Raw genomic sequence first — 7,192 nt, 5'->3', positions numbered from 1 at the left:
GTATTTACTCAGTGTGGGTTTGAAACTGCTCACAGCATTGAGAGCTTGGGGAAAGACAGAAAAGGACAGGCAGTGAGAACCATTTTCTGCACTAACTCATCCAGAAGCAGCAGGAAGACAGCACTGGTGTCTCCCAGCCCTGCCTGCAAACTTCAGGTGAGAAGTCCTGTGGGTCCCAGGTGACTGTGCCATCAACACATCATAAAAATTGACATCAAAATCTGATTTCAGCATCCTGATATAGAAATGAGCTTCATCTCCACCCAGCCCATCCCTCAACCCCCCACCATGGCAGCCTAGAACTCTCCAATGAACCAGACTTCAGTGGTGATTATTTAACTTAGTGATGTAGCAGTCTGTTTTCTCAGCTCAGCCCACAGGCAGTATGTAGTGCAAACCAAACCCTGTCACACAGATGGCATCTGAGAAGTGGGAAAATCCAACTGTTGGTAGAGGCAAATACTCATCTTCCCTTCATCCACACCCCCCAGGCTGTCTGCTGATGCGGCAGGGAGAGCTAGCAAACGAGAGGGTTGCTAAGGGAGGAAAACAGTTTGGCCTTTGCAAAACTCACTATCGAGGGGAAAGCATTTGCAGAAATGCACCTCAGCAGGGTACACACAGGGCAGACAACAAATCCACCAAGTTTCAGTAGCAATTTATCTTGAATCAATCCAGCACTTTGTAAACTCCCTCAGTTAGACTCCACTCAAGGAAAAAGCTCAATTTAAAACAAACGTTTACATTGCTTGACAGCAGAATTGTTCCTGTGAAGGCTAAAATCAGTCTTAGTCTCTGGCCTCATGCCTTTGTCCTCTGTAAGTCCCTTCACGTTCTTGGCTTTCAGAAAGAAGCAGTGCACAAAGGAATAAACCACACTTCAGGAAAGCAATAGTGGGTACATTCATTCATGAAAAGTATGTAATGATGACTAAGATCTTACTAAAAACCTTTGTCCTTATTTGTGACATCAAATATAAACCTTTACCCAGCACCTGAAGATAAGAGACACGGCCAGAGAGTAGCTGCTGCAGCCTCAGGTGTGATGTTAGTGGCTGTTTGTCTGGAGATGCTATTGCAGAGGCTGAGCGTTTGATCAGCAGACAGACACCTTAATACAAGGTGATGCTCTACCGTGGAGAGCTGGGACACACAGCAGGCTGACAGCTTCTGCACTCAGTTCATCGTGTTTGACAGAGGCCAGGAGGTGTCCAAAGCTCACACAGTCAGCACAGTCAGTCTACAGATAATTCTGTGTATGTCCCTTGCGTTCACTAGACACTATTGTAAGTACATGCTGAAGTGTATAACAGGTTGTGTCATCACCAGATTTACTCCATCAAGGGATCATCACTCACCTATCCCAGCTGCAAAGGGGCTTTAAAGTTGCTCCAGTCTGCAGGAGCCTCAATAGCTAGAACAGAGTTTCTTTTTTGATGAATAAGGTTTCTTGAGCTTTATTGATGATCAAACAGAAATTTTACACTGGGAGTCTGAACTGGCCTAGAGAGAATTTGTCTCATGCAAGCCAGGTCTCAGTTCATGGCTAGGAGAGAAACAAAGAAGCTCTTCAGAAGCTGAAAAATCTGGTGACAACACAGAGCAGATGGGATTTAGTTGAACATAAAATTCTATGACTCCTCAGTGCCCCAGGTTTGGGTCTTTGTGAAGCCAATGCATGATGCTGGAGGCACCATCACTTTCTGCAAATCTGAGGTTTCCACTGCCCCACAGAGTCTCCTCCCATTCCCAGCCCCACAGGAGGTCCCTTTGCCCAGGATGGAGTCAGGGCCGTCCCTTGCTCTTCAAAAGCTCACATGAATATGCTGTTTTCTGCCCTGGGGTGGGGGAGTCCCTTGGCAGAAAACTCCCAAGAACCCACCACAGCAGCCCAAGACAGGACTGTTATTTCTCCATAGCCTTCATCATCTCCACTGCCCAGGTTTGTCTATCTTGGACTTATCCAAATATGGCTCAGACTCTCTTCCTGGCCTTGATGCTGCTCTCCACTAACACATGGAGGTCTCAATACCCCTCTGCCTGTGTCACATGACAAGAGACCCATTGACCCTGGGCAGAGCTCTGCATACCCTTTGCCTCCTTTTAGGCACAGGCAACAATAAGGACAGGTGAGCTGATATAAAATTCCTCAGGGATCTACCTGGCTTGTTTGATCAGGTCCGTATATTTCCAAAACCAGAGGGATGGAGCACGCATAGTGACTGAGCATACAGCATTAGTATCATATCACAGTATCACAGTATCATCAGGGTTGGAAGAGACCTCACAGATCATCGAGTCCAACCCTTTACCACAGAGCTCAAGGCTAGACCATGGCACCAAGTGCCACGTCCAATCCTGCCTTGAACAGCCCCAGGGACGGCGACTCCACCACCTCCCCGGGCAGCCCATTCCAGTGTCCAATGACTCTCTCAGTGAAGAACTTTCTCCTCACCTCCAGCCTAAATCTCCCCTGGCGCAGCCTGAGGCTGTGTCCTCTTGTTCTGGCGCTGGCCACCTGAGAGAAGACAGCAACCTCCCCCTGGCCACAACCACCCCTCAGGTAGTTGTAGACAGCAATAAGGTCACCCCTGAGCCTCCTCTTCTCCAGGCTAAACAATTCCAGCTCCCTCAGCCTCTCCTCGTAGGGCTGTGCTCAAGGCCTCTCCCCAGCCTCGTTGCCCTTCTCTGGACATGCTCAAGCATCTCAACGTCCCTTTTAAACTGGGGAGCCCAGAACAGAAAGTCATATATAAACCATCATCAAGCAAACATGTTGGAATGTGCTCTAACAGACTGCACAGAAGGGCAGAGGTCAGCAGGATCACGGGCTGTCTCCTCCCTGCATCACAGCAAGTGTCCCCAGCTCTTAATCCATTTTGCACATCAGTACCCATGTGCGGCACAGCCTCCCTTAGCTGAGCTTATATCCAGATCTGCTTTCCTGAAAGCTTGACTGTACATGAATGCACACAGACATGAGGAGCCTGAACACCCTCCAAAGCTCTTGCTGCTTCCCCACCACGTGGGTGATGGGCGAACAGCAGCAGATGCCAAAGCACCACCGATGGTGTTTGCACTGGGACTTATGTGCAGCCTGGGCCTGGACATACACATGTACATGCATGCAGATGTACAGCCACATACAGAAGTGCAGCAAGCAGCTCAGCTGCAGCCCTGTACTATCACACAGCAGGGCTGGCAGCACTGGTAGTAACATCAAAGGCAGAAAAATCAAAGAGCTTACCAGCATGAGGCTGCTGAAACTGACTGGTCCAAATCAGGCTGCTTCACAGCTCCCTCAGCACCTGGAGGAATCATAAAGAGCAGCTTTGTGCTCCAGACTGGACTTGGCTACTCACTGATGGGGCAGATGCTTCAGAGAAGTACCAAGAGCAGAGCAGGGACTCCCTGGGCAAAGCTCACATGGCACCCACAGGGTATTTGTTTTCAAAGTCCTTCCAGCACAGTGCTAGTGCTCAGTGGTCTCTGGTGGGGCTCTTCTTTGCGGAGCAAGCCAAGCAGACAGGAAACAAATGGTGAAGACAGCAGTCATCAGAGAATCACAGCATGGCAGGGCTTGGAAAGGGGGTCTGAAGACCATCTAGTCCAACTTCCCTGCCAACACAAGTGCATGAGAACACATTCAGGTGGGTTTTGGAAGTCTGCAGAGAAGGACACCTCACAGCCTCTCTTAGCAGCCTTTTTCAGTGCTCCATCGCCCTTAAAATAATTGCAAGTGAAACCTCCTGTGTTCTGCTTTGCACCTGTTGCCCCTTGTCCAATCAGTGGGCACCACTGAGAAGAGCCCAGCCCCATCCTCATGCCTCCCACTCTAGATACTGACATGCATTTATAAGATGCCCTCTTCTCCAGGCTAGAGAGTCCCAGTTCTCTCAGCCTCTTCTCCTAAGGGGAGGCTCCAGGCCCCTAATCACCTTCTTTGCTCTTTTACCACAGCTGCTGAAGTAGTTCCTTGTCCCTCTTGAACTGGGGAGCCCAGAACTGGGCACAGTACTCCAGATGAGGTCTCACCAGGGCGGAGTAGAGGGGTAGGAGAACCTCTCTCCACCTGGTGGCCGCACTCCTCTTCGTGCACCCTAGGATGCAGTTTTCTCCGCGGCCATAAGGGCTCATTGCCGCCTTTTCTCTGCCTTTGTTTTAAAAAAGAGAACAATGTGAACATTCTTCGGGGGTTTCGATTTCCACCCGCAGGGCAGCCCCCGCCAGCCGCTCGCCCGGGACAAGGCAGGTTTCTCCCCGGCAGCGCCGCCGGGACGCGGAGCCGTGCGCAGGTTAGCGTTATCAGGGCGCCCTCTGGTGGCAGCTCTGTAATTGGCGGTGCGTGGGGACCCGCACAGCCCAGCACAGCCTGCAAGCCCGGCGGTGGCAAGCAACGACGCTGTCACCCTTGGCTGGGAGCTCAGGGATCTTCAGTCCCCTCTTTAGCTCTATACGGATCTTCCCATGTCCTTGACTAAAGCTAGCCGGAGCTGACCCCAAAGTGTCTCTTGGTCTTGCTGTGTCTGTAAATGAGTTTTGCAACAAGGTGGCGACACACTGCTTGTCTCCAAGCCTGTTTGTTCGTTGTCCACAGCTATTTAACTAGGAAACACACTGTGATGACCTTCACAAGCCTGCCCTGCTTGCAGGGAGCAGCCTCTAGAACCAAGTGCTGACAGGTCAAAGGGCATGTCCACCCAGGGCACTCCTTGATGTCCCTTAATGTATTATCTGCAACAAGAGCATCAGGGAAGATGGTTTAATCCAGATGCAATTACAGCCCTGCAGCCTGCACAGCCCTTTGAGATGTCCTTCAGTGTCTCCGTTTCTGCCATTTGATGGTCTGAATTTGTTTTGGGGAGTGATGTGGGGGTGCTCTGGGACCAGAGCCACCAGCCCCTCTCTACCGTACTTGTGTGCAGCAGATGCCAACAAGCCCCTTCTGTGGTGCGTGTGGACACTGCAGTTTGGGTCAGGGGTTCTTTCTGCAATGCCCAGGACTGGGTTTAGCTCACATCCCTCTCCACCATCCTAAAGGTTAAGTGGCACGACCTCTACACCCTCATCTGCTATAGAAGTGCAAGCACCCTTTTGAAGTAGTCTGCTTCCACAGCCAGTGTGAAAACCAAGGTTAAAAACTTCTAAATGTCATGCTTCAGCTGTCAGTACTTGCAGGGTGTCTTCTGTTAGTCAGGAGACAGATTTACAGGAATTAATTCCCATACTGGCAAAGGAATCAGGAAGCTTTCCTGAAAAGCTCTGCAAATGCTGGCATTTGAAGACATGACCTCTTTCTGTGCGTCCCAGCTGGGAGGAGGGCCTGACCCTGGCCAGTTTTAGGGAAGGCAGACACAAAATCCACACCTTCCCCCACCCCCCAGAAACCCCTAAATCCCTAGCAGGACATCAGTGTCAGAAATACATACCCTCCAGCAAAGCCAGCTCCTCCATGGGGCTCAGAGGGTTCACAGGCTTCCAGCTAAGCGTGGATGTAAATATTTGTAGTACCAAGGTCATGCAGAAAGGCAGTTTATCACAGGAAAGAGCTGTCAAGCATACCTCTGGGTCCTACTAAATCATATTTTGCCTATAATTTGGTGCTTAGCTTTTTTTTTTTTTAACCACATATATTAACCATTCATTCATGTTACATAAAGAATGTGCTTTAAATCCTTGTCAAATTAATAGTGACACGAACTGTAAATCCAGCCTGACTTAGTGACAATGTTTTTACTGGGAGAGCAATATAAAATCAGAACCATGAAAATTACCTCTGAAAGTCTGAGAAATTCTGAAAATCCATTTAAAAGCATTTTCTCAGGAGGCCCTGCAGAAGGAGAAAAGCTGGCAACAGGGCTGTTTTGATAACCTTCTGCAAGAGGGACCTGCTGAATATTAACCATCACTGCAGGCTGCGGAGAAAAAAAATTGCTGTGGCACATCCTGCTGCTTCCTTGCCAGCTCAAGTGGAGCTGTGAAGATGTGGCACCTCGCAGTGTGATGGGGATGGGAATATTTCCAAGTAACACAGGGAAAAATACTATTTGAAATAAACATTTGCTTACAGGAGTTGGGGAATGTGATGTTGGCAGAAAGCAGGTCCAGGTGGGTTTGCTTCCAGCTTGCAGCAATACAGTGGAGGTGCATGCTCCAGTGGCACACTCTGCACTGTAGCACTGGCCATAAAACCTCAGAATCACAGAATTAACCAGGTTGGAAAAGACCTCTGAGATCATCAAGTCCAACCTGTCACCTGCTAATTAACTAAACCGTGGCATTAAGTGCCTCATCCAGCCTCCTTTTAAATATCTGCAGGGATGATGACTCCACCACCACCTCCCTGGGCAGCCTATTCCAATGACCTCAGCCACTGCTGTCTCCTAGTCTAGATGCAGACAGGAGAAGTATAAAATAAAGAGGAAACTAAAAAAAAGAAGGATCCTGCAAGCCAGCTGGCACAGAACAGAGCATAAACACCTGAGGATGCTGACAGCAGCTCTGCTAGACCCATCCCCTGTGTGCCAGTGAGTCCAGAACCATGCCTGACCTGGCAGGGTCCACAATGGGCAACCAGTTCCATTTGGCCTGTGGGAGGAAACAGCACAGTCAGCTGTCACGATAACAAATGCTTTGGAAAGAGTCTTCCTGCAAGAAGGGACTGCTGTGTGAGAAAGCATTGTGCCCTTCCCTGAATAAGTTCCATGCAACTCCATCCCAGTTTCTGTCAAGTGACACCAGTTTAGATGTAACCACTTTGGACAGGCTTTTAAATGTGATTAATGTGTAGTTTGCTTCCTTTTTTTCTGGTGTAAGAAAGGTTCATTGTCTGTTCTGCAAGTACATTTCAATGTGGGGTTAGCAAAAACCCTGCAAATAAAGCAGTTTGGCATTTTTTTTTCCTTCTCCTTTTTCTGTTTTTTTGGGTTTTTTTTTTTTGTTTTTTTGTTTTTTTGTTTTTTTGTTAATTCACTTAAGAAGTTGAAAGTGAGTAGAGAAAAAAGCAGATTCTGGACTGGAAATGTCACAATCTTACATTCCACAGGCAACTTGAGGGAAAATTAAATCTAGGGTTTGCATAATCTGAGCAAAGCCAGAGTCCTGCTAAGCAACAGCCCTGCCACTTGCATTGCCACTCACAGCCATCAGAGCAGCTCAAGAGCTTTTTAGTGGGTGAAGGAAGATCTACTTT

The sequence above is a fragment of the Pogoniulus pusillus genome, chromosome 16, assembly GCF_015220805.1.
Source record: "Pogoniulus pusillus isolate bPogPus1 chromosome 16, bPogPus1.pri, whole genome shotgun sequence".
In the NCBI taxonomy this organism is placed as follows: Eukaryota; Metazoa; Chordata; class Aves; order Piciformes; family Lybiidae; genus Pogoniulus; species Pogoniulus pusillus.
This window is presented reverse-complemented; position numbering follows the sequence as displayed.